Source organism: Suricata suricatta, chromosome 11 (genome assembly GCF_006229205.1).
Source record: "Suricata suricatta isolate VVHF042 chromosome 11, meerkat_22Aug2017_6uvM2_HiC, whole genome shotgun sequence".
Lineage (NCBI taxonomy): Eukaryota > Metazoa > Chordata > Mammalia > Carnivora > Herpestidae > Suricata > Suricata suricatta.
This window is the reverse complement of record NC_043710.1, coordinates 5,080,994-5,104,572: the sequence shown is the minus strand read 5'-3', so window position 1 is coordinate 5,104,572 and position 23,579 is coordinate 5,080,994. Positions and strand designations below refer to the sequence as shown.

Sequence of the window (23,579 nt, the reverse complement as noted above, 5' to 3'; positions counted from 1 at the left end):
CAGCAGATAATTAGAAACCACTTACAGATGCAACAGAAAGAATCTATACAAACAGACATTATGTAACCATTAAAAACAAGTGTTTGCACAACTCTGATGATGTGGGAAATGCTTATGACAGAATGTAAGGCCACAAAAATTTAAGAGGTAAAAATACGATTTCATGAAGCTTTTTTTTTTTAAGGCAAGGAAAATAACTGGAAGGAGTTCTGTCAGCACGTCACTCACTCCTATGTTCTAGAATTGGCGCAGTGCTGGGTTTTTTTCCTTCCTTGTGCTTCTCCGTACAGTCTACACTTCTCCACCAGGGATGTTATTTACACTTAGAGGTGCGGTGGAGACATCCAGGAGAGACCGGAAGATCTCTGCAGGAAAAAAGCTACATAGCGCACCTGGGGGCGACGAAGGACTCCGCTTACACCCTGTGAACCAGCCTGGCAGTGTGGCAGTGAAGAGGCTGGGTCCCCACTGTCTGGGGGGGGGGGCGGCTCCTCCCCTTCCTCACAGAAGAGCCAGCTCTGAGTCTTCCTCACCTGTCCCCATGGGACAGCCTCACAGCAGGTGACACTGCCACCAACATTCACAAGCCTCCAGACGCTTCCAGGGAGGCCCAATCTTTTCTCCCCGTGGGTGGCTCTGCTCCTACCGCTTTAGGCAGTTGCCCACCGCCTGTGTGTAAATGCCCCTCCACACTGCCCACTCCCTTTGCCAGGGATCCAGAAAGGGATCCCTGGAAGCTAGGGAGGGGGTGGGTGCCAAGCGCCTCCCAGCTCAGCGTGAGGAACCAGGGAGCCCGAAACACCCACGCAGGCCTCGGGGGCCCTGCCTCAGACGGGAGAATGTGTGTGGACGCTGCCGCCGGGCCTTCCCTGGCAGTACGGCTTTGCACATGCAGGGCCGGGCTCTGGGCGGGAGCCAGGCCCTGGGGTGCAGGAGAGGAAAGGCCGGGGACTTCTTGCTGAAGCCAGAGCACTGGGGAAAAGGAGTACACAGCAGCCTCGTCCAGCCGCTGCGCCCCCTTACAGGGATCCCCCAAGCTGTGAGATTTGGACAATGGAGGCCTCATCTCCTCATCTGTGAAACTGGGCACCCCCACTCCCAACCTCGAAGGGTCGTCCTGGGGATCACTGAGCCCGGCGGGAAATGCTGGACCAGTATCACCATCTTCCCCCCATGCTTTCCTCCCAAAAGAGCATGGGAACAAGAAGGCACCGTCTCGTGCAGCCCCGCACAACCCATGCTCCTGCCTACCCGCCCCCCCAGCACCAGGCCCACGACCCTGGGGCGCCCGGCCCCAGCACTCACTGCACCAGTCAGGTGCCCAAGGCTGCTTCTGCCCAGAAAGTCTAGGTGGTGGCTGAGACTGAAATCAGGGAAAGGGACACTCACGGGGCCCGAGCCAGAGGCAGGCAGGGAGGTTGGGTCACGCAGGCAGCAGGTAATTCACAGCCTCGAGGCTGCTCCCTTGACCCCCTGGGACCAGGAGAGAGTGCAAGGGAGATGATCTGAGGCGGGACACCAGCCAGCAGAGGGAGAGCGGACAGCCGTGGGCAGCCGTGGACAGCCGTGGACAGCCGTGGGCAGCCGTGGACAGCCGTGGGCAGCCGTGAATGACTTAGGACCTGCTGCCACTTGAGGTTAAAGGCGCAAAGCACTGGCGAGCAGGCGGAGCAGGTCTGGAGAGGCCAGCAGGAGGTGCTCTGGCAGACGCCGGAGGGCACCGGTCCTGCTGCCCCTCAGAGCCTAGACACAGCCCTGCAGCTCCATTCACAGCTGAGTCACACACCACTCCACCACTCCCCTGCCACCCCTTGGCAGGCTTGGGACAGGAGGACACAGGGATGAACAAAAATATGTCACCTCATGGGGCGCCTGGGTGGCTCAGTTGGTTAAGCGTCCGACTCTTGGTTTCAGCCCAAATCATGATCTCACGATTTTGTGAGTACAAGCCCCACATCGGGCTCTGTGCTGGCAGCCAGGGGCCTGCTTGAGATCCTCTCTCTCTCCCTCTCTCTCTGCCGCTCCCTCATTCGTGCTCTCTCTCAAAATAAATAAACTTTAAAAAAAAAGTCACCTCATTCCCAGAACATCTCTACCCTTCTTAGAACTTGGCTAACTCAGCACCCAGCCTCTCCCCTAGTCAAATCCCACTCTCCAACCTGACCCCTGGGGGCCAGGGGGTGCAAGGTCAGCTGCCTGGTGCTTCCTGAGGCCTTTCCAGAATCAGCTATGGCTGGGGAAAACTGCAGGGCAGAGGTGGGCTGCCTCGCAGAGCCTGGGAAGCAGGACATTTCTGGGCCATGCATGTGTCGAGTCCTCTCTGGGGATGCTGAGTCTGAGGGCTCTGGGACCGGCCAAAGGGAGGCACTGAGCGGGCAGATTCCCACTCCTCCCTGGTGCTCAGCAGGGCGGTGGGGGAGTGGGGGACGGGAAGCTGTGTGGCTGGGGGCACCGAGGTAAGACCCGCCCACCATAGAGGCAGAGCCCCTGGGGAGGGAGCAGAGTGCCGTGGGAAGGCCACCAGGCACTAACCCCCTTCCTGCAGCCCTCCCAGAGGGGCTGCCTCCGGCATGACCTGGGGCCCCCTGCCCAGAGATCAAGCCCTGGCATCGCCAAGTGACCTGAGTGCCAGCCTCTCCTCACATGGGCACTTTCCCCAAAACAGCCTCCAGCATGCCACCTTCCCTCAGGCACCATTCCAGGCGGCATCTCTGTCACCCTCACAGTTGGCAGAGAACAGGCAAAGGTGCAAAAGTGCGGGTCATGGGTGAGTGGGGAGGCGCTGGAGCCAGGCTCCCACCACGGGTTCTTGGGTTGGTGGATGGTAACCAAGAAATCCTCAAGGTCATCGGCAGTTTGAGAATCTCCCTTAAAAATTCCAAGGGTGTCGACTCAGAAAGCCCTCGTGGTGTCACATAGGCAGACCCTCCCTGACACACTGGGAACCCTTTGGCAAGCCCCGGACAGGACAGCCTCGCTGGGCCGCTCAGATGTTACCAGGACACGGCGAGCCTTGCTTCGCGCTGCTGATGCTCATGAGCAAAAGTCTCCTCAGTGATGGGGAAGGAGGCGGTGAGCAGGACAGCGACCGCCACCACCCGAAGATCGCTCGCCCCGGTTTCCTCTCCAGAGAGCTGACAGTCCCAGAGAGGGCTGTTTGCTTTTTCTTGCAAATGCCAGCTGACAGATCTCTTTCCTTGGCCCCGGGTTGTGCAGTAGAGACAGGGAATAAGACGGCTTGACTCTCACTTGGGACTTGTCAACAACGCCTTGCAGGCAAGCGTGAGGCTCAGCGAGGCAGGAAGTGTCTGCGGCACCTGCGCTCGCCCCGCTGCCTTTCTGCAGGACTCCGCGTTCCTCCTCCTCCTCCAACGCTGATCATATTGATCGATGGGCTCAGCAGCCTCCTTCCAGAAGATAGTGCTAATAACCAAGGCACGAAGGTGCCCACAACAACCCGGGGAAGGAGGTAGGGCGAAGGTCTGCACCCCACCTCCTGCCCGGTGTCAAGAACCTGCCCACTTTGCTCCTACGACCCCAGCACCCACCACGCTCAACCTAGTGCCAGGCCCGTGCAGGCCGGTGGGGACGCATGGGGACCAGCACACCCGGCGGAGCCTCTACTCTTCACCAGCGACAGGGCTCCACGTGGGATGTCCTGCAAGCGGTAACTCATGTGATAGCAGCCTTATGGCTCCCTGGTAGATAAGGAACCAGGCAGAGGGATTAAGTCACACCCCAGGCCACTCAGCAGGCTGCCCTCCAGAGCAGGAGCCCTGATCTCTCAGGGCACCTGGTGTCATCACCAATGAACGGAGTAAGCTGTGGCCTTTATCAGAAGCACAGTGTGACAGGCACTTGGAACCAAAAAGCTGACTCCTGATAAAAACTGTGTCACTGGCCTGAACTTCCAGCAGGGCGGCCAGTGGGCTCTGCGCTCCCCCCACCTCCGTCCTGAGAGCAGGCTAACAGCGCCAGCAATCATGAGTTCCTGATAAGCTAGGGAAGCTTCACGGAGTCCGATAAATGATCAAAATGTACCACCACTTCCGACCAAAACTACATCTCCCAGGCTGCCGCTTGCAACCACGAGCAGCACGAAATTCTGGTGTCAGGCCATCATTGTCCAAATTTTGGTCCAGACAGAATGGGCACTGTGCTCAGGGTGTGGGCGCTCCGAGCCAGAGGAGCCTCACCGGATCAGGGGAAGGCAGCCACCTGCACGGGGGCTGCGGCCAAGTGTCAGGCCCTGGAAAGTTCCTTCAAGGATCCATACTATCTCCACCCTAAACACTACTGTTCTTCACACAGCGCCTCCCGCAGTCTCAGAGGACAGTGGCGGGCAGGAGGCACATCGGAAGGGAAAGCCATGGGCCTACTTCGGGGGGACCTGGCTGGTGGCACTTTTTTTAGAAGCCCGCAGTCTGGACTGCCCTCCCCCAGTCCCCGAGCCCCTCAGCACACCCAGGTCAGAGGTGTGGAGGAGGGCAGCCAGAGAGGGTGAGAAGAAGGGACAGTGGCTCAGAAACAGGCCTCAGGAATCTCCAGATTAACTAGCAAGACCCCATACATCTATCGCCCCGACCCTCCCGGCACCAGCACCCTCATCGGGCTCCTTCCCGGCTCCCCAGCTCGCCTTGGCTGTGCCAGCAAAAGCAGGTCAACGCCAGAAGGAAGGAGTTCTTGGCAGTGACTCCAGCCGTGGCAGAAGTGGGCCTCTGAGGGATGGGGCCGCTCTTGGGGAGCTTTCTCTCCAAGCAGCTCTGTCCTGTCCTCAACGTGTCCAACGGGGCCCCAGGGCTGGCAGCCAACAGGGACAGATGAAAGGAAAGGACTCCGCCGGACTTTGCAGGCAGCAGCAGCTGGTATCAAAGCGCCCAAGAGAGGCCTGACTAGGGCCGAGATGTCTGGGTAGGGGGAGCTGAAGGGAGGACAGGAAGACAGTGAAGGTGATAGATGAAGAAGAAAGGAGAGCGAGAATACCAAAGACAGAGACAGGAGCGAAAACAGCGTGTGGCCTGGGGCCGCAGGGCCGCCTCCTACCCTGAGAGGGCTTCGTGGTTCAGAGCCAGCCGACAGGGCTCCCTCCACAAACCCCCCAGCCCTTGACTTAAGGCAGCAGGCGGAGGGGGGAGGGCGGGACAGACACGCTGGGACAAATGGCGCTGTGTGAGCTGCTGGGATGTGTGAGCAGAGGGACGGGACAGGCTCAGAGGCGACAAGCAAGGGGTCTGGGCTTGCAGAGCAGCAGCAGGGAAGGAAAGGGATGATGAGGGGGCCAGCTGGCAATGCAGTGGCTGCCCTGTCCCAGCCTCGTTCAAGGGCAGGGAGACTTGCAGGTTGAACACTGCCCCCTGGTGCAAAAGGAGGGCTACTGCCGACCTGCTTGCCCAGGTACCAGAACATCAGGTCACTTGCCCTGATTTCTCCACATGCTTTAGACTCACTCAGAAAGGCATTCCCGGACCCCCAACCTCTTCGGCGAGCCTAATATCCACCCTGGGAAAGATCTGTCATCGTTCTTGCCACACCTCACTGTCCTGTCTAGGGAGGGTGTATGTGACCATATCTATCCTTGGCAAGGAGCACTTAATGTAACGATTTGTTCACCCATCTCACGAGACACCCTGAGGACCTTGGGGACAGAATCTTTGGGCTTTTGTCCTCCACTGTTTCCCGAGCACTCCGGACTGTTCCTGACACCGAGATGAAAGGTCTCGGGAATGAATGAACAAATGAATGAACGGGTCACTAAGGCTTCCAGAAACATTTTGGAATGCCGAGACAAAGATTAATAAGGCCTGGTCCCTCCTAGGATCGGCACACACAAGTCAGTGGGACATACAAGTGCCCCTTACACACAGATTAGAGCCCCAAGTGTTGACAAGGACATTTAGTTAGAAGGGCAAGGTCAGCAAAAGGTGGGAACCAGGAGGGCTGGGCAAGGTGACCAGCACTAAAGCCTCCACTCTGGGCAGTGGCTGGATAGCGGCTCTTCAGGGACATGGGCACCAGGACAGAGAAGGCAGATGCTCCAGGCAGGTGCTCCAGGAAGCCCCTGACTCCTTCACAGGACACTACTCCAGCTTGGGAGTCACACAGGACCTCCTCCCTCCTTGCTCACCCAGTTCACCCCAGTCCTAAGGCAGCAGGAAAGTAGATGCCAGTGTATGGGCTGAACAGTGTTCTCCAAGGAGATCTATGGAAGCCCCAACCCGCGGCACCTCAGAACATGACCTTAGTTAGAAATAGGGTCTTTATGGAGGTAATCAGCGAAAATGAGGTCCCCAGGGTCGGCTCAAATACAATATGCCCGGTGCCCTTATAAAAAGGGGAAATTTGGACACTGAGGGAAGATCATGTGAAGACACACAGGGAGAAGATGGCCATGGGTCCAGAAAGACACATCTACAAGGATAGCTGGAAAGTACCAGAAGCTAGAACAAAAGGAAAGTTTCTCCCCTGCAGTTTTCAGAGAAAAGATGGCCCTGCCAATACTTTGATTTTGAACTTCTGGTCTCCAGAACATTGAGCTAAATCTTTGTTATAAGTTTTGGGGACTTTGCTACAACCACCCTCAGAAACTAACAGACCCAGATTCCCCCACCTCTAGAGACCCTAAAACGAAGGACAGGGGAACACAGTTGTTAAAAAGGTACCCCTTCTCTCACTTGCTTATCCTACCACAGGCTGCAGCGGGGTCCTCGGAGCACGGAGCTATGTGGGATCGTGATCGGCGCCCCCACCAGAGAGGGCCGAGTGGGAGGCAGCAAACACGAGCAGTGAGCCGTGCCAGCACGAGCAGGGAGCAGGGAGACCTCGGGAGGGACACCAGGGCCGAAGCTTCCAGGACGAGGAGGAGGGGGTGGGGTGGTCCAGGCATGGGGCAGCTCGAGCCGATGCAAAGGAACCACCAGCCTAGTGGATGTCCACTGAGGCCAGAGGCCAGGGTGAAGGTGCTCAGGAGAGACCAAGGGCAGACCCGCAGGCTCTGACACCAGTCAGGGGCTCCCGTGCACAGCAAGGGGCATGGACTGTATTCCCATGGTCAGGACACACCACCGAAGAAACCAGACGGGAAAGAGACCTACAATGTCGAGGGACCACTCTGGTCATTGTGAGGAAGTCGGATTTGAGGAGGAAAGGCTAGAAGGTAGCAAACCAATGAGGAAGATGCTCTAGTAGGCAAGAGCTCATGAGAACCGAGTGAAGAAATGTGGGGCCGGTAGGACGGCCAGCACCTTCCAGATGAGGGGTGGTGGCTGCAGGGAGGAGGACTCTTGGCTCCTGTTTTAAAAGGGGGATGAAGGGCGGTGATGCCAAAATAAAGAACATAGAAGCAGCTGGAGGGAAAGACTGGTGAGCAAGACTTGTGGCCTCTGTGAGGGCCATGTGGTCCCGAGTCCCCTGTGGTCAAGCCCTGAGTCTTCCCAACCAGCCCCCACCCACAACGGTTCCCTGCACCCCTAGGACACGGGTCTGGAGCCCCAGGGAGACCCAGGCAAGCCGGAGGGCACTGCTCCTGGCCACCCGGGCCTGCAGAGGCTCCACCCGGGGGGCACAGGAGGGCAGACAGAGCCCAGGGAACTGGGGAAGGGTAGCCACGCAGTGAGGACCCCTCTCTAGGAGACCGTCAGCCCAGGGCCAAGCCGCAGCAATCAGCACTTAGCGGGCACCACGGAAGCGGCTGCCTCAGTCTCCCCTTCACATCTGGCAGCCTCGAGCCCCACTGTGCTCAGGTTTTCCGACTCCTATCCAACTCTGTCTTCAGCATGAATGGACAGCCAAGATCCCCAGCTATTTGAGAGGGGATCGCCCCAAATTCACCAAGACAACGGGAGAATAAAAAACAGGGAACTCTGGTAATATGGAGAGCAGATAGTTAGAAGAAAAAACTATAATTAATCTCTGAGGAGAGAAGCTATCGCATTGAGAGGCGGCAGCTATTTTAAAGGCAATGAGAAAGAGCTCTAGGAAATTAAAAATAGAGTTGCAGACATTTTTAACTATAATAAATAGAAGGCAAAGACAGTCGAGGACATCGCCCAGAAAGCATAACAGGAAGACCGGCACATGGCAGTCCTAGGGCTGGGGACGTGCATTTCAGTGGCGGTAGCAAGGGCACTCTGAGATGCCAGTGCGACACCGCAAGTCACAGCTGGCAAAGGGACTGGGAGGGCTCGACCAGCTAGCTCCCTGCCTGAATGGGCTGGCCAGACCGTCACAAATCACCACAGCCTTGGTGGCTTAAAGCAACAAAACTGTATTCCCTTTCCGTTTGGGAGGCCAGAGAAGTTCAGCATCAGCTTCATGGGCCCAAATCAAGGTGCTGGCAGGACCGTGTTCCCCCAGAGGCGTGGGGGGGGGGGGATCCCACCTTGAGGCGCCTGCTGAATGCCTCTATTGTGGCCACATCCCTCCAGCCTCTGCCTATGTGGTAAATTGGTCTTCCCTGCCACGCGCAGCCCCTTGCCTCTCTCTCCTGAGGACACGTGTGATGGCATTCAGGGTCCCTGGAGAATCTGGGATCACCTCATGTCAAGGGTCTTCACTGCTTCACCTTTTTCCTTATACAGTGCCACTTACAGGATCCAGGGATGAGGACCCAGAGATCTTTGGGCGCCATCACTCAAGCTACGACGCTTTGGAAAAGGAGAACGAGAAGGTCACGTAATAGTCTTCAACAGGGACACTGGGCCTGAACCTACTTTTGAGGGAAGATGTCCTCCAACCTAGAATGCTCCACTCAGTTAGACTACCAATCAAGTGTGGGGGCAAAATAAAGGCTTTTTCAGGCACGTCCAGCCAAGGCAAGTTCACTGCCAAGAGCCCTGTGCCGGGGAAACTCCTGGGTGAGGGGCACTAACAAGACAAGGAAGTAAATAAACAGGATGAAGAACCGTAGAGCCGGCATGGAAGGAGGTGAGGGGAGTTCTGGTGACAGAAGCCTAGAAAACCACAGGGTGGAGGGAGGGGGGAGGTGTCCAGGAGAGGGCAGGAAAGGGGAGGGTTAAGTAAACAAAAAAACGCGTTACGTTGCCTCCAGTCCCTGAAAGAATGGCAAGCAGATGGCAATTTACAAGTTAGGGATGAAAAATAAGGTAAATAGTAACTCCAGGAAACTGACAAGTTCCACAAGACTATGTTATTACGTATACACCTGAGGTTCGCCAGTGTGAATATTTACTTGATTTTTAATAATGTAAAAGTTAAAAGTGTACTTAAACAAAAATGATCACCTAACCTGCTGGGGGTGGAGACGGGAAAACGGGTACACATGGGGGGCTGGGCAGGTGGTAAAAGCCAGCTGGCTCATCCACAGCAAAAGCCCAGCCCAGCCCAGAGTCAAACGCTCTGTGCAAACAGGGTGTAAGCAGCTAGGAGTACAGGGTTTGTCTCTGGGGAGACAATCCGGGAGGGCAGGTTGGACAGGGGACTAAGGGGTTTTGAGAGGACTGATGACACCATTTGACTTTCCCAAGTGTCTCCACCCATACCGTTTTGATAAAATTACAGTGAAATTTAGTAAGAGGAAAAGCACACACTGTGAATTGCCGCCGTTTCCTTCAAGGTTCTTCCAATACGGCCCCCCACCTCTTTCTTCCTCCCCTGACCCCCAGGGGCTGCAAGCCAGGGGTGCTCCCCTTTTGTGGATCTTACACTGATTAGATACATGTGTGCCCAGACCATATACTTATGTTTTAATTTTTTCCGTAAATGATACACTGTCATTTTTTAACTTTTTTCATCAAACGTACTTGGAATCTTTCCACCCTGGTACAAGTAGATCTAGCTGATTAATTTTAATGGCTGCATGATAGTACATGTACCACAGCTTATCCATGCCCAAATGAGGGACACAGAGGTGGTCTCCAAATTTTAGCTATGAAAAAACCGTGATGTATAGATTGACAAATGGATCACTATTAAAACTGGGGGACAGGTACATGAAATTCACTGGACTATTTGCTCCTTTTTCTGTATGTTTGAAAACAGCCATAATAATGGCACTTAAAATGTTAAAAATGAATAACCCTGAACCCATGTATAAAACGTGCAGAAATTTCTCCAGTGCCTACACCTAGAATTGGAACGCCTGCCTCAGACTGTGGGCACATTCTAGACATCAATACTGCCAAATAGTTCTCCAAAGCAGTTGTTCCAATAATTCATGGAGCTGCCAGAAGCTCGACAGAATTTCTATTTCCCCACATCTCTACCACGTCTTCTACTGTCAGACTTTTATTTCTGTCAATCTCATGGGTAGAAAATCACTTCCCTGATTATTAGGAAAGTTGGATATTTTCTCAAGATTATTGACATATTTTAGGCCTTTTCTTTTGTGAGTTGCCTGTTCATATCATTTGCCCCTTTTCCTGCTGGGCTGTTTGTCTTCCTACTGAGCTGTAATAAGTCTTTATGCATATTCGATATGAATCCACTCTCTTTCATAGACGTGGCAAGCATCTGCCCACAGGACAGAGTAGTTAGCAAGCTCTAGGAACAGGAGAGAGTGAGGAAGTGGGGTGGGCAGTGAGAGACAAGCAAGCCCGGGGAGGGGCTCCGTGGTGCAGGTGAAAGACTGGCCTCCACTTGCTGGGACGGTCCCCAGGGAAACATGCCAGAGGTAGTTATCATATGCAGCCGGTCGGGACCCAGGGTCACCCACTGACCCAGCCCAGGCCTGAAGTGACAGTGGCTCTTGCACTGTGGCTCTCCAGGCTGGGGAGCCCAGACGCCACATTCCGGGAGGCACACAGGAAAAGCGGCAGCCCAGGAGGACTGCAGACAGTGGGCTCCCCATTCACACCCAAGCTCCTTGTGAGAGCAGCTGCTCCAAGAACCAAGAGGCGCCACAGACGAGCGATACGCAACTTTAAGAAAAACGCCTGGCCAGTCGGAGCGGCCAAAGATACAGATTAGACAAAACAGCCGCATTTCCACTGGGAATTTTAAAAGAACTCAGTTTTCTGAATGAGTTGGTTCGAGTCACGTGACTTTTGGCAGCGCAAAATGTTACCCTGACTGGACGAGACTTCCTGAACTTCTATGACCATCTGTCTTCGGAAAAAGGGGAAGCAAAGCCGTTTCCTACCTGTACTTTGGCACGCTCCTACAAAACGCTGTCTTAATGTTCTTTCTTCAAAGGAAAAACAGCAAAAGTTAAGCATGTTTGGAGTTTCGATATTAAGTATGTTTTACGTTACAGGGTTCTGGGGATCAGAGTCCTGGGGCCCTCAGCACAGCCTGGCCAGAGAACCAGGAAGCAGCAAGATGAGAACTGCAGTCCCCTCCCGCACTCCCGAGTCTGATCCCAACCAACAGGGAACGAGCCGAGGGCGGCTGTTTGGTTAAAATCTGATTTTCAGATTTTTTTCAAAGTGCAAGTGTATTTCATGCAATATTTGGGGCATACTACAAAATCATTTGTTGTTTGTCCGAAACTTAAATTTCACTGGGCATCCTGTATTTTATCTGTATTTCACCCCAACGAGCCAGCAGTGCTGAGGGCCCGAATGGGTCTTTGGAGGAAAGAAAAATGAGCAGAGTTCTAAGACGCTGGCAGCAAAGGGCAGGGATAACACTTTAAGATCCGAGGGGTCCAACGGCATGGAGTCAGATCAGGGCTCCACCAAGCCCACTGACTCAGGCAAGTCGCTGGCTCCTGGCCGTCAAGTTCTTACCGTAGTGGCGGCAGTGGCACAGAGGGTGGTTACAACGATCAAATGAGCAAAGCTGGGAAGTCTCCGAGCAGTGCCCGGCACATAAACAGCCTTCATCACAACTGTCGGCTTCCGGTATCAGAAGCTGGGTCTGCTTCTGATGGACAGAGGTGGCGAGGGAGGGGTCGCGACGGCAGAGCAGAGCACAGCCGAGCCCAGTCGGGGCTGGGGCTGCTTTGTGAAGCAGTCTGTTTGTGGAGACGACACTCTGCAGCATGCCTGAACGCAGACAGCCCCTTAGAACAAGACAACCTAAGAAAGGGGGTCTGCCTGCCCAGTCACATCATGTCCTCCAGGACCCACCATGAGCCCCACCCAGGGGATGCGGCTCGCTCCTGCTCGCGCCCACTGGCTCCCGGACTCTGCTTCTGTCCAGCTCCGTGCTCGGGCCACAGCACTGGGAGCCTACAATCAGCCAGAGTGGGCTGTCTACCGCAGAAATTGGCAACCTTGATGACCAGGGCCCTCGCCTCGCCTCCCAGAGCCACCGCTGAAAGAGCAAAGATGGCCCAACGATGGCACCTTGATGCAGAGACAGGCCGGGGGTGGCTGAGTGAATGACGCCCCTTCTCCACTTTCCCTTTTGGCTCCAGAACCCAAAGAGGCCTCTGTTCCATTTGTAAAAGCCATTTGTACAAGTGCTTAATTCAGCTAACACACGAGAGCGAGCTAGGGAAGAAATGAATTCAGCACCGTCTCCATGTCTTAAGGAAATTCAGAAGCCAGGGCACCTGGGTGCCTCAGTCAGTTAAGCAACCGACTCCTGGTTCCTGCCCAGGTCATGATCTCACGGTCTGTAAGACTGAGCACCGCCTGGGTCTCTGTGCGGACGGTGCGGAGCCTGCTTGGGATTTTCTCTCCCCCTTCTCTCTTTGCCTCTCCCGTGCTTGCTCTCTCGCAAAATAAGTAAGCTTAAAAAAATTAAAATTAAAAAAAAGGAAGTTCAGAAGCCATTCCACAACACCAATTAACCTGTGAGAACATCAAAATAAAGACTATTTCGATAATCTCATTTGACAACATGAAAATTATGCTTTTGTTTTGACCGATTTCTTTGTGCGCCTCCTTGATGCCTTTCCTCCCCCGCCCCCTTTCTTAACCAACAGAGGCTGGAGTGTGAGGGTGTAGAATAGAAGCTGCTGCCCGTGCACATCAGATGGCTCTTCTGTAACACAACTCACCCCCTCCCTCCCCACGCGCGTCCTGCTCCCCAAGCCAACACCTCTTCCTGTCTTCCTTCCCCCCAGGAACTAGGGCTTCAGCGGGGGGTCTTCCTCAGCTCTTCCCTCTCCTTCACCCACCATCTGGTCAAGGAGGCCTGTCGACTCTCCCTAAAGCCCCGCGTCTCCTTCCTTCCACCTCTACGAACCCACCGAAGTCGTCCCCTTCATCTTACTCAACTGTCACAAAAACCTCCTAACCATGACCAGCCATTACCCTTGGTCAGCTCTAGCTACCGATCCGGGTTATATACTAGTGACAGCCTCCCCAAATACACGCATCATTTCACTCCGCTCCTAACACCCCGTCCCACCCCCCCGCCCATGGGTAAGCTCTCTTTCCCGCAGGCCGTCTCTGAGCATCAGTGCAACCTGCCTTTTCCAGCCAGACTGCCCATCAGTCCTCAGCCTCCTGAATCTTATAACTCCAGCCCAACTGCCTCCTCCTGGTTCCCAAAGAATCCAAGCACTCCCCTCCTCCCATGGAGCACACCTTCCCAGAGACACCCCTGCCCGAACACCCTTCCCCTTGTGCTGACCTGTGCAAAGCCTGCTCGTGGCTGGGTTATGTGTCTAATTCTCCTTCCACTTGAAATCCCATCAAAACTTAGAGTGAGGAGTTTTTTGTTGTTGTTCTTAAGGCTCTAAAGCCCCAAGGACAGAGAGACCAGGAGAGGAGACCACACTCACGGTATCTGCCATGAAGGCCTCTATCTGGGAGTGGAGAGGGTGCACGTGCAGCCCGCCAGTTTCTTCCACAGAATCCACAAAAGACCAGGGAACCAAGGCTCCAGGTCCCCAGGCCCTGGGGCTGAACTGCTCCTCCCACAGCTAGGGACTGCCCCCGCCCCCCGCCCCCACCCTGTTCTGAAGAAGGTTTACTCTCTGGAGAGGGTAAAGCCCAGGGTCTAGACCAGAGGATGTGAGGCGTAGTCGGGGGCCTGGGCACCTTGTCAAAAATGGTGGAGGAAGGGTAAGTAAGCCCACGCATCCTGTCCCCTTACCCCACTCTGCTCCTAACACAGCAGCCGGCCCCTCCCCTCCTTGGAGATGTGACCCAGATCAAGAGGGAAAACCTCAGGATACTGACACTGAGGTTCCTCCAACACATGGCCCACGCGTCAGCTACTGCGCAGACAGCTTTTAGCCCCTGTCAACAATCATAAGCAGGCGACCAAAGGTCCCGGGGCGACCAAGGACAGAGCCCTTCAAATGGAGAGATTAAAGGAAAGTAGCAGAAAAAAGCAACTGGGAGGAAAAGAAAAAAGACAGACACCCATAATATCCTCAGAGAAATAAGATCACACCAGCAAAGCAACAGACTACACACATATTGTCAAAGAATCATTCAGACAGCAAAAAGAGTTCTTGGAAATTAAAAATACGATGGGAGAAATGAACAAACAAATCAACAGAAGGCAAGGTACAGGAGACCTCCTAGAAACGGAAGCCGAAAAAGAAATGGAAAATAGGCCCAAGAGCGAAGAGGGCCAGACCAAGCGCTCCAGAAGCCAAGCGACAAGAGTCTCAGAAGAAGAGGACAGATAAAAACAAAGGGGGGGTGGTAAATCAAAGACTTCAAGGACCCCCCCTGCACAGGAGGCTAACTCCACACGGAAGGACACACCGAGAGCCAACAAGATGGACGAACCCAGACCCACACAAGGCAGCTCGTGAAACTTTAGGTCCTGGGAACTTTCAGAAAAGGGGGAAAAGGAAAAAGGACGCAGAATCAGCCTTCAGCAAGGTTTTGGATTTCTCAACAGCAACTCGCGAGGCCAGTAAAGTACAAAGCCATCCTTCAAAACTGCAAAGGAAAAATGATATCCTTTTCCAATCCGGAACTCCTTATCCATCTGGACTCCTATGAAGCTAAAATAGAGGCAGGGGCTGCCACGCCGGACCCTCCCTGGCGCTTGGCCCTCCTTCTCAGGAAGTTACTATGGAGGAGCTCCACCCAAGCAAGGCCATGGACAGGCCCCCAAGGGAGGCATGAGCTGCAGCGAGAGGCGGCAGGGGGACCCCGGGGAGCACACACATGAGCAGAGGGCGCGCTGGGGCAGGCAAGAACCTGCAGGACCCTCTCTGTGGGCACCCCTCCCTCCAAGGGACCTGAAAGGAAGCAGAGCCAGCATTCCTACTGGTGGGACCCATGGCTGGACGTGTGTGCGAGGCACAGAGGTGGTATGAATGACTCCTTAGCCTGAGCCACCTGTTCTTATGCACAAGCAGGGGAAGACGTCAAACCTGCCCCACAGACAGCAGTTTTCCTATAGAGATGCACATTTGCTCAGATGCTGGTAGAATATCCTAGAATTCCCAGTGGCAGGTGCCTCTGGGGAAGAGAGGTGAGGAAAAGGTTTATCTTTCACCATTTACCCTTCTGACTTTACAAAATGTAACTGATTATTCAAAATACAAAGTAAATACAACATGTGACATCCTCCCACTCTCAAGGCCCCTCCCAGGGAGGGGTCCCTGGTTCCCCACCAGCACCCCTGAGTCAGGAGGAGGTCTGGTGTTCCCTTCCTGCTGCTTCTCACTGAGCACTGGTTAGCCCATGCTGGTGGACGCTGGACCTCAAGTTCTCTGTGGTCAGGTGTCACTTGTCTCTGCACGTGCTCCAGCAGCTCTGCAGAAGGACATTCCTTTTCTATGCCAGACCCCTTCTAGTTCGCCTAAATCACACTACAATCCCCGGGGATCGACTCTCATTTCACTGATGGGAAAAATCCACCCAGGAAGACGCGCCGGGAATAGCCAGCTCAACAATCACGGAACCCGTCCACACCCAGAGCCCCTGTGTTTCAGGAAACCCAGTTTGTTTGGTGCCTGGTTCACAGTAGGGCACCAGAACTGTTTAACTGAACCAAAATGCAACTGGGTTAGAATTAAACTTTCAAGGGAGTCTTTCCATGCTCTGGAACTCAGATAAAGAGGTTGGGGGTCAGTGGCAGCTGGTACCTCTGCCCAGCACCAGCCATTACAAAACAGGTAAGAGAGGTTCCTAAGTCACAGACTTAGCCTACAGGGGACCAGGTCCTTGGGCGGGGGCTGGGGGGGGCATTAAACAGGTTTATTGAGATAAATGATCACACACCATGCAGTTCACACACTGAAGTACAATTCAGTGGCTCTTAGTACACGGAGTTGCGCAGCCATCACCACAACTACAGAACATGTTCAAATCCCACCCCCACCAACTCCCAGCTCCCCCAGCCTCTCGACCATCACTAACCTAACTCTGTCTCTATGGATTTGCCTATTCTGGACATTTCCTATAAAAGGAATAATAAGGTCGTTTTTGACTAGCTTTCTTTCACTCAGCATAAGGTCCACCATGTTGCAGCAGGCGCCAGTACATTTCTTTTCATTGCCAAGTAGCATCCCATGGCTTAGGTGGAGCACATTTTATTTATCCACTCATTAGTTGATGGACATTTGGGTTGCTTCTACCTTTTGGCTGTTATGAACAATGCTGCTGTGAACATTTGTGCACACGTTTTTGGTTACACGTATTTTCGTCTCTCTTGGGCTCACACGGTTACCTCTATGTTTAACCGCCAGGTGGTTTTCCACAAGTTGCTCCATTTCATAGCCTCCCAAGTCCTCCACATCCTCACTAGCCCTTGTTATTATGTCTTTTTGATTTGCCATTCTAGGGGGTATGGAGTAGCATCTCATCGTTTTGACTTACAGTTCCCTAATGGCTAATGATGCTGAGCATATTTTCATGGGCCACCTGCCTATCTTCTTTGGAGAAAAGTCTATTCAGATCCCTTGTGCACTCTTAAGTCGGATTATTTGCCTTTTTACCATTGAGTTGTAAGAATTCTTTATATGTTCTAGATACAAGGTCTAGATGAAAATTCCCTATCAGATATAAGAGTTACAAAAAGTTTCTCCCATTCTTTGGGTTATCTTTTGGCTTTCTCCACAGTGCGCTTTGCTGCACAGAAGTTTTTAATGTTGATGTAGTCCAATTAATCTATTTTTTATTTTATTGGTTGTGCTTTCGCTGTTGTAGATTAGAGACCACTACCTAGCCCAGCATCACAAAGATTTACGATTGTTTCCTTCTGAAAGTTTTATAGTTTTAGGTCTTGCATCCGGGTCTCTGGTCCATTTTGAGTTCTGTCCGTGGTGTGAGGTAGGGGTCCAATCTTGTTCTTTTGCGTGTGGATATCCAGCTGTTCCTGCACCATTTGTTGAAAAGGCTATTCTCTCCCCCATTAAATTGTCTTGGCAAACCTGCCAAAAATTGACTCTTAAGAGTGAAGATTTAGTTCTGGGCCCTCAATTCTATTCCACTGACCTATATGTCTGTCTTTAGGCCTGCACCACACCCTCTTGATGGCAGTAGCTTTGTACAAAGTTTTGAAATCAAAGTGTGAGTCCTCCACTTGTGTTCTTTTTCAAGATTCTTTTGGATATCTGCTTCCCTTGCATTCCCATGTGGATTTTAGAATCATCTTGTCAATTTCTGCAACTAAAGGCAGCTGGGATTATGAAAGACCTTGCGCTGAGTCTGCAGAACAATTTGGGGAGTACCGTCATTTTAATAATATTAACTCTTCCGATCCATGAACATGGTGTGTCCATTTACTTAGGTTTTCTTATATTTATTTCAACAATATTTTATGCTCTTGTTAAGTTTTACACTTCACTTCTTTTGTTCAATTTATTCCTAAGAGTTGTATTTTTCTTGATGCTATTGTATATGAAATTGTTTTCATTTTCACTTTGTTCATTGCTACTGCTTAGAAACAAAATTGATTTCTGTATATTGATCTCTGTATATTGATCTCATGTCCTGCAACCCCGCTAAACTCCTTTATTCATTTCAATAGATTCTGAGTGGATTACTTAGGTTTTCCTATATAAGAACGTGTCAGCTGCAAATAAAGATACTTTTGCTTCTTTTTTTTCCCAAACTGGATGCCTTTCATTTCATTCTCTCTCCTAATTGCCCTCGATGACCAAATTTGAAACTGGTGACAAATTTTGATTTGGAATGGCCCCTTCCCAAAAAGCAGCAGCTGCTCTGACCCACAGGAAGCCAGAGCCCTCATTCCTGTGCTTGTCGTGCCTGTTACGTGGGTGTTTCCACACAGACTCGGGCTTTAGGACAGCCTTCCTGGTTGGTTACTCTCCGCTCACCTCCCCCCATCCTTCGGCCCTGCACCCCCTGCACCCGGGGAAGTAGTAACTTGTGAAAGGGCTTCCTTTGCAAAGTGGCTTCCCACAGGTTCAGCCAATGGGAAGCACAGGAGAGAGCGAGCTCGGGTGTATCTTCTCTATGGGCGTGGGTGCCACAGTCCTGACCGGGTGCATCCTGAGATTATGACAGTCCCTGCTGGGCATTCCTCCCTCCACGTTGCCAACCCTCCCTGAAGTCTAGAGGAAACACTACTTCCTCTCCCTACCCCGTCCAACCTTTTTGAAGTAACGGCTTCCCACTGCTGTCTGTCCTGGCTGCCTCACCTCCCCGGGTTCGGTGCCTGATCTGCCTTACCTGATTAATTCGGTTTCCCAGAATCAGGGTGTGACCTCAACCATTCCTGGGCAGCCTCTACTGCCATTCTCCTGGATACCACACCCCAAGCATCCCTATGGGAGGAAGGGGTAGAGCCTGGCTCAGAAAACCTGGTTTTCTGGGTAAACTGATCACATAAGTGCCCAGTCCATGAGCCAACGAGACAGTGAGGAAATTCAATGACAAAGTGCTTCAGTGAAGGAAGGGAGTAAAATGCAACCCAGATAGGCTATGACCTTGACTATGGTTGCTGCTGCTTACTCCCCCAGTTCTCGATCCCCCCAGTTCTCGATCCCAGGAAAACATATCTTTGCAGCCCCCTGATCTGACCTTTCACCTTCTGCTTTGGAAGTTAAGCACAAAAACTGGTGTAGAGGCTTTTCCAAGACAGAGTACTAGGCATCCACTATTGCTGGTTTCATTTTTTTTTTTTTTAACTTAAATGTAATGAACATACAGGGCAATATTGTTGGTTTTATCCTAATGGCCACAGCCACGTGGCAAAGTGCCAGAAGCACTGATCATGTTAGCAGGAGCTCCATGCAGCGCACCGTCTCATTTACTCATTCAAAACCTTATCTGGAGGGTTCTGGCCCCAGCTTCATAGGTAAGGAAACAGAAACTCAAGATAAAAAGCTTGGTCATGGTTTCAAAACTAAAGGCATCCATACTCCAGTCTGCCTATCACCCCAAATGGTGCCTCACTTGTGACCCTAATTCCCAGGAGCCTCCTGCCTCCTGCCCCCAACTATCCTTCCTCCACCATCGCACTTGCCCTGGCCACACCTGGGCATTCCATCACTGTGTGAAGGGCATCCTCCTCTCTCTGGCTGGCTCAGTGTCACACCTGGGTCACCCCCTCTACCGCACGTTCCCTTGCAGGTTAGCTGTGCCTATCACGGTCCAGCTGCCTTTCAGGGGACTGAGCGAGCGCCCAGCTGAGAGGAGCAGAAATGTCCCCAGGGTGTTCTGGAGTTCCTCAGAACTAACCAGAGGCTCCCAAGCTCACAGTGGCCTTTACCCTGCTGTGCACATGCCTGGGAAAGGGATGCCAAGGGAGGGGATGGCGGGGGTGGGGTGGGGAGAGCAGGGCGCATGCCCGGAGTTCCCACCCCTACCCTACTGGGTGGGTTCTGACCTGCCAAGACTCCCTTTTCTGCTCTCCAATAGCAGGGGGCATGTTCATCTGAATACAGCGGTTTCTCCTCCGGGTTGAGGGGAGCGACCCAGCTCTGTGGGAAACAGGCTTTTGGGACCTGAGGTCGTCAGTGAATTATGAAAGTCCCAAGTGACAGACCGCCTTTCCCATCTTCTCAGTCCCACCCAAAGGGTCCCTGCTCCCGGCCGTCTCCTCAGTGCAGCCCACCCTTCATCTCATGGGAACAATAATAATAGCTCAAGTGTCCAGTGCCAGGCCCTGGACCAGGTCATCCCCCAACACTTACGAGGTGGGTATTGTTCTGTTTGACAGTTTTATTGAGCTGTATAATTATATGTAACAACAATATATTTCTGGCTCTCTGCAGTTTATAAAGTTCTTTATTTATTTTTAAGAATCCAGTAAGTATCTTTGTTTTTGTTTTTTAATGTTTATTTATTTGAGAGAGAGAGAAAGCAGGGGAGGGTCAGAGGATCCGAAGAACCTACGAACCGTGAGGTCATGACCGGAGCCAAAGTCGGATGCTTAGCCGACTGAGCCACGCAGGTGCCCCCATTTTTTTACATTTTTAATGCTTGTTTATTTTTGAGAGAGACAGAGAGACAGAGTGGGAGTAGGGGAGAGACAGAGAGAGAGAGGGAAACACTGAATGTGAAGCAGGCTCCAGGCTCTGAGCTGTCAGCACTGAGCCCAGCGCAGGAATCGAACCCATGAGCATTGAGATCATGACCTGAGCTGAAGTTGGACATTTAACCTAACAACTGAGCCACCCAGGCACCCCTGTAAGATACTTTATTTATTTAATTTTTTAAATGTTTATTTATTTTTGAAAGAGAGACAGAGGCAGAGTGTGAGTGGGGAAGGGGCAGAGAAAGAGGGAAACACAGACTCTGAAGCAGGATTCAGGCTCTGAGCTGTTAGCACAGAGGCCGATGTGGGACTTGAACTCACAGACCACAAGATCATGACCTGACCCGAAGCTGAACGCTGAGCCCACTGAGCCACCCAGGTGCCCCAAGATACTTTAAAAGACACTCTCATTTGCTGCTAACAGCAGCTTTGCCTAACAGTAAGGGCCGGAAGTACATTGTCATTAAACATAATTAGAGTATACAAGTTATACTCAATAAAACTGTCAAACCTTCATTTATTTTTTAAAGTTTTCTTTATTTTGAGAGAGAGAGAGAGAATGGATAGGGGAGGGGCAGAAAGGGGGAGAGAGAGAGAACCCCAAGCAGGCTCTGTACCCTCAGCATAGAACCTGATGGGGGGCTCAAACCCATGAACTGTGAGATCATGACCCAAGCCAATATCCAGAGTCACATGCTTCACTGACTGAGCCACCTGGGTGCCCCACCTTCACGTTCTAGATAAGGAAAGCCCCACTTGCTGACCCCATCACTTCTGGAGCTCCTTGCTGCCATGTTCTTTTACACAATGCACTGTGTCAATAGTCCCAGGAACTGGGGCTTTGGAAGGATAAAGAGAGAAGCAGCCAGGGTCCTGGGTGGGATGGGGGACGGTGAGGTCCGGCACAAGCCTCCCTCTCTGCAGGGCAAGTGACGCCTAGATAAGATACAGGTGGGGGCCAGATGCTGCTGTGATTCCATGGAAAGGGCAAAGTCTCAGAGTCAGAAAAGTCACATTCGAATTCCAGCTTTGCCACCGTCTGGTCCAACGACCTTGGGGATCACTCCACCTCTCTGTACTTCTGTGGTGTAGTGAGTACAGGGTTTGGTTTTCCTCCCTGACTCCAGGCACAGAGCACCTAAAACCCTTGGAATTTCCAGAGTGGTAGGGAAGATCAGTCCAACTTTTCTTATTCATAATAACCCCCTTTCAAAGGCATCTGAGTTTATGCTAATGAAGGGGTCCTGGTCAGCCTCTAGATAGCTTCAGGAACCAACCATCTGAGAAGGTGGAACTTTCAAGTCCCACATCGGGTTCTGTGCTGGTGGTGTGGAGCCTCCTTGGGATTCTGTCTCCCTCTCTCTCTGCCCCTCCCCTGCTTGCTCTCTATCTCTGTTTCTCAAAGATAAACATTTGAGAGGCGAAAAAAACCCCACCCTCTAACTGATGAGGTTCAGAGACCTTCCAGGATGGTGAATGCATCCACACACCAAGATGGTGCACCCCAATCCATGAAGACAGAAGCTCCTGTATGCAGAACTTTTCCAGACTATGCTGACAGCTTGGGGCCTGGAGCCTGCTTTGGATTCTGTGTCTCCTTCTCTCTCTACCCCTTCCTTAGGGGCACGCTCTCTCTCAAAAAAAAATAATAAACATCAAAAAGGTTTTTTTAATTAATAAACCTGAGGAGGGGATCACAGTCACCTCCACTTTATAGCTAGTTTGTTAGTGGCCCAGAAGGACGATCATAAAAGTCTTGCGATTAGTACCTGAGGCGGGTACTGTCGTGTGGGACCGAGCCATTTACCCGCGAGGTTTGTGCTAACTCTGGGCAGTGTCGGAAGTGAACCGAATTAAAGGATACCCGGTCGGTGTCTGCAGAAAACTGGAGAACCAGCTGGTATGAGGAAAACACCACCCATATATTTAGTGTCTGAGTGTTATGAGTAGCAAATGGTTCAGAACCTGTTAGTCCATCAACGAAAGCAGGCTTATCCCCCAACACCGAGGACTCACAATTAAGCAACCTGCCGTAAGTGAAAGCTCAGGCTGTTCCCCTTCAGTGTCATAAACTATTAAGCCTCAATACATACTCCAAGGGCCATGATTAGATTTCATACAATTGGAGCCATCAAGTGTTTACTGAGCTCCCAATGCACATAACGCACACTTCAGGGACGGAGGATCATCTAACACATGGCCTCTGCCTTCGATGAACTTTCTGGGGGCACCTGGGTGGCTCAGTCAGTTACATGGGCAACTCTTGATTTCAGGTCAATGATGTCACCGTAGTGAGATCTAGCCCCTCACTGGGGTTGGCACTGGGCATGTGGCCTGCTTGGGATTCTCTCTTCCTCTCCTGTCCCGTCCCCCTTCACACTCACACACCTGCACACTCTCTAAACAAACAAATAAATAAAAATTTTAAAACTTTTCTTTCTAAAAAGGAAAAACTCTCTCTGGTGAGGAGACAAGTCTAACACACTTTGAATATAAGGCATTGGGGCGCCTGGGTGGCTCAGTCGGTTGAGTGTCCAACATTGGTCCAGGTCACAATCTCATGGCTCATGAGCTTGAGTCCCGCTTGCAGCATGGAACCCAGAATCTGCTTCAGATTCTGTGTCTCCGTCTCTCTCTGCCGTTCCCCTGCTCATGCACTCTCTCTCTCAAAAATACATAAACATTAAAAAAAATTAAAGAAATATAAGGGATATTAAACAGCCAGCATATGCAAAGGAACTGTCTGGAGGAATAAAGAAGGAGATGGGGGAGGCGTAAAGTGGTTGCGAACAGCCAAATGAGTGGCATGGAGAAGGGGCCTGACCTGGGCTCAGAGGAAGGATCCACTTCAGAGGCCCCAGTGGGTGGCGGCACCTGGCCCACAGGACATCAGCACCTGCTCAGCATGGACCAGCGGTGAGAGGCAGGGCCGACCAGACTTTCCCTGGAAGCATGGTCTTGCCTGATTAGTTTAGAGTCAGGGTCCGGTGACACCAACAAGATGTTGATCAGGTGAGAAGTCTAGTGTGGAACCAACAAAAGATGAAATTGAAGAGGTTTAGTGAAATGATAAGTAGAGAAAACTGCTCGTTCACTCACTCACTCAATACTGATTGAGCCTTTGCAATAGGCCAGGCACTCTTAGGCACTGGAGATCCAGCTGAACAAGAGAGAAGAGGGCCCTGCCTGCGTGAAACTGACCATTTCCTTCTAGTCAGGAGGAGATCAAGGGCACAAATGAGATCATTCCAGACCCAGTCCTTCAGAAAAATAAGCACTGACTGTCTTCTTGCCTCAGACTTCCTCCTGAT

General features: G+C 52.2%; 1 protein-coding gene across 2 annotated transcripts in view; it reads right to left on the bottom strand.

The window, feature by feature from the left end:
* Positions 1 to 23,579, bottom strand: part of PC (pyruvate carboxylase) — an 89,512-nt gene that overhangs the window by 23,538 nt on the left and 42,395 nt on the right. Inside the window, exon 1 of one of the 2 annotated variants that reach the window (XM_029915409.1) lies at positions 23,093 to 23,268. The exons of the other annotated variant lie outside the window; for it this stretch is intronic. The gene's annotated coding sequence lies outside the window, so the exon portion shown is untranslated. Of the gene's footprint in view, positions 1 to 23,092; positions 23,269 to 23,579 lie in introns of those variants that run through there. 2 annotated transcript variants of the gene reach the window in all.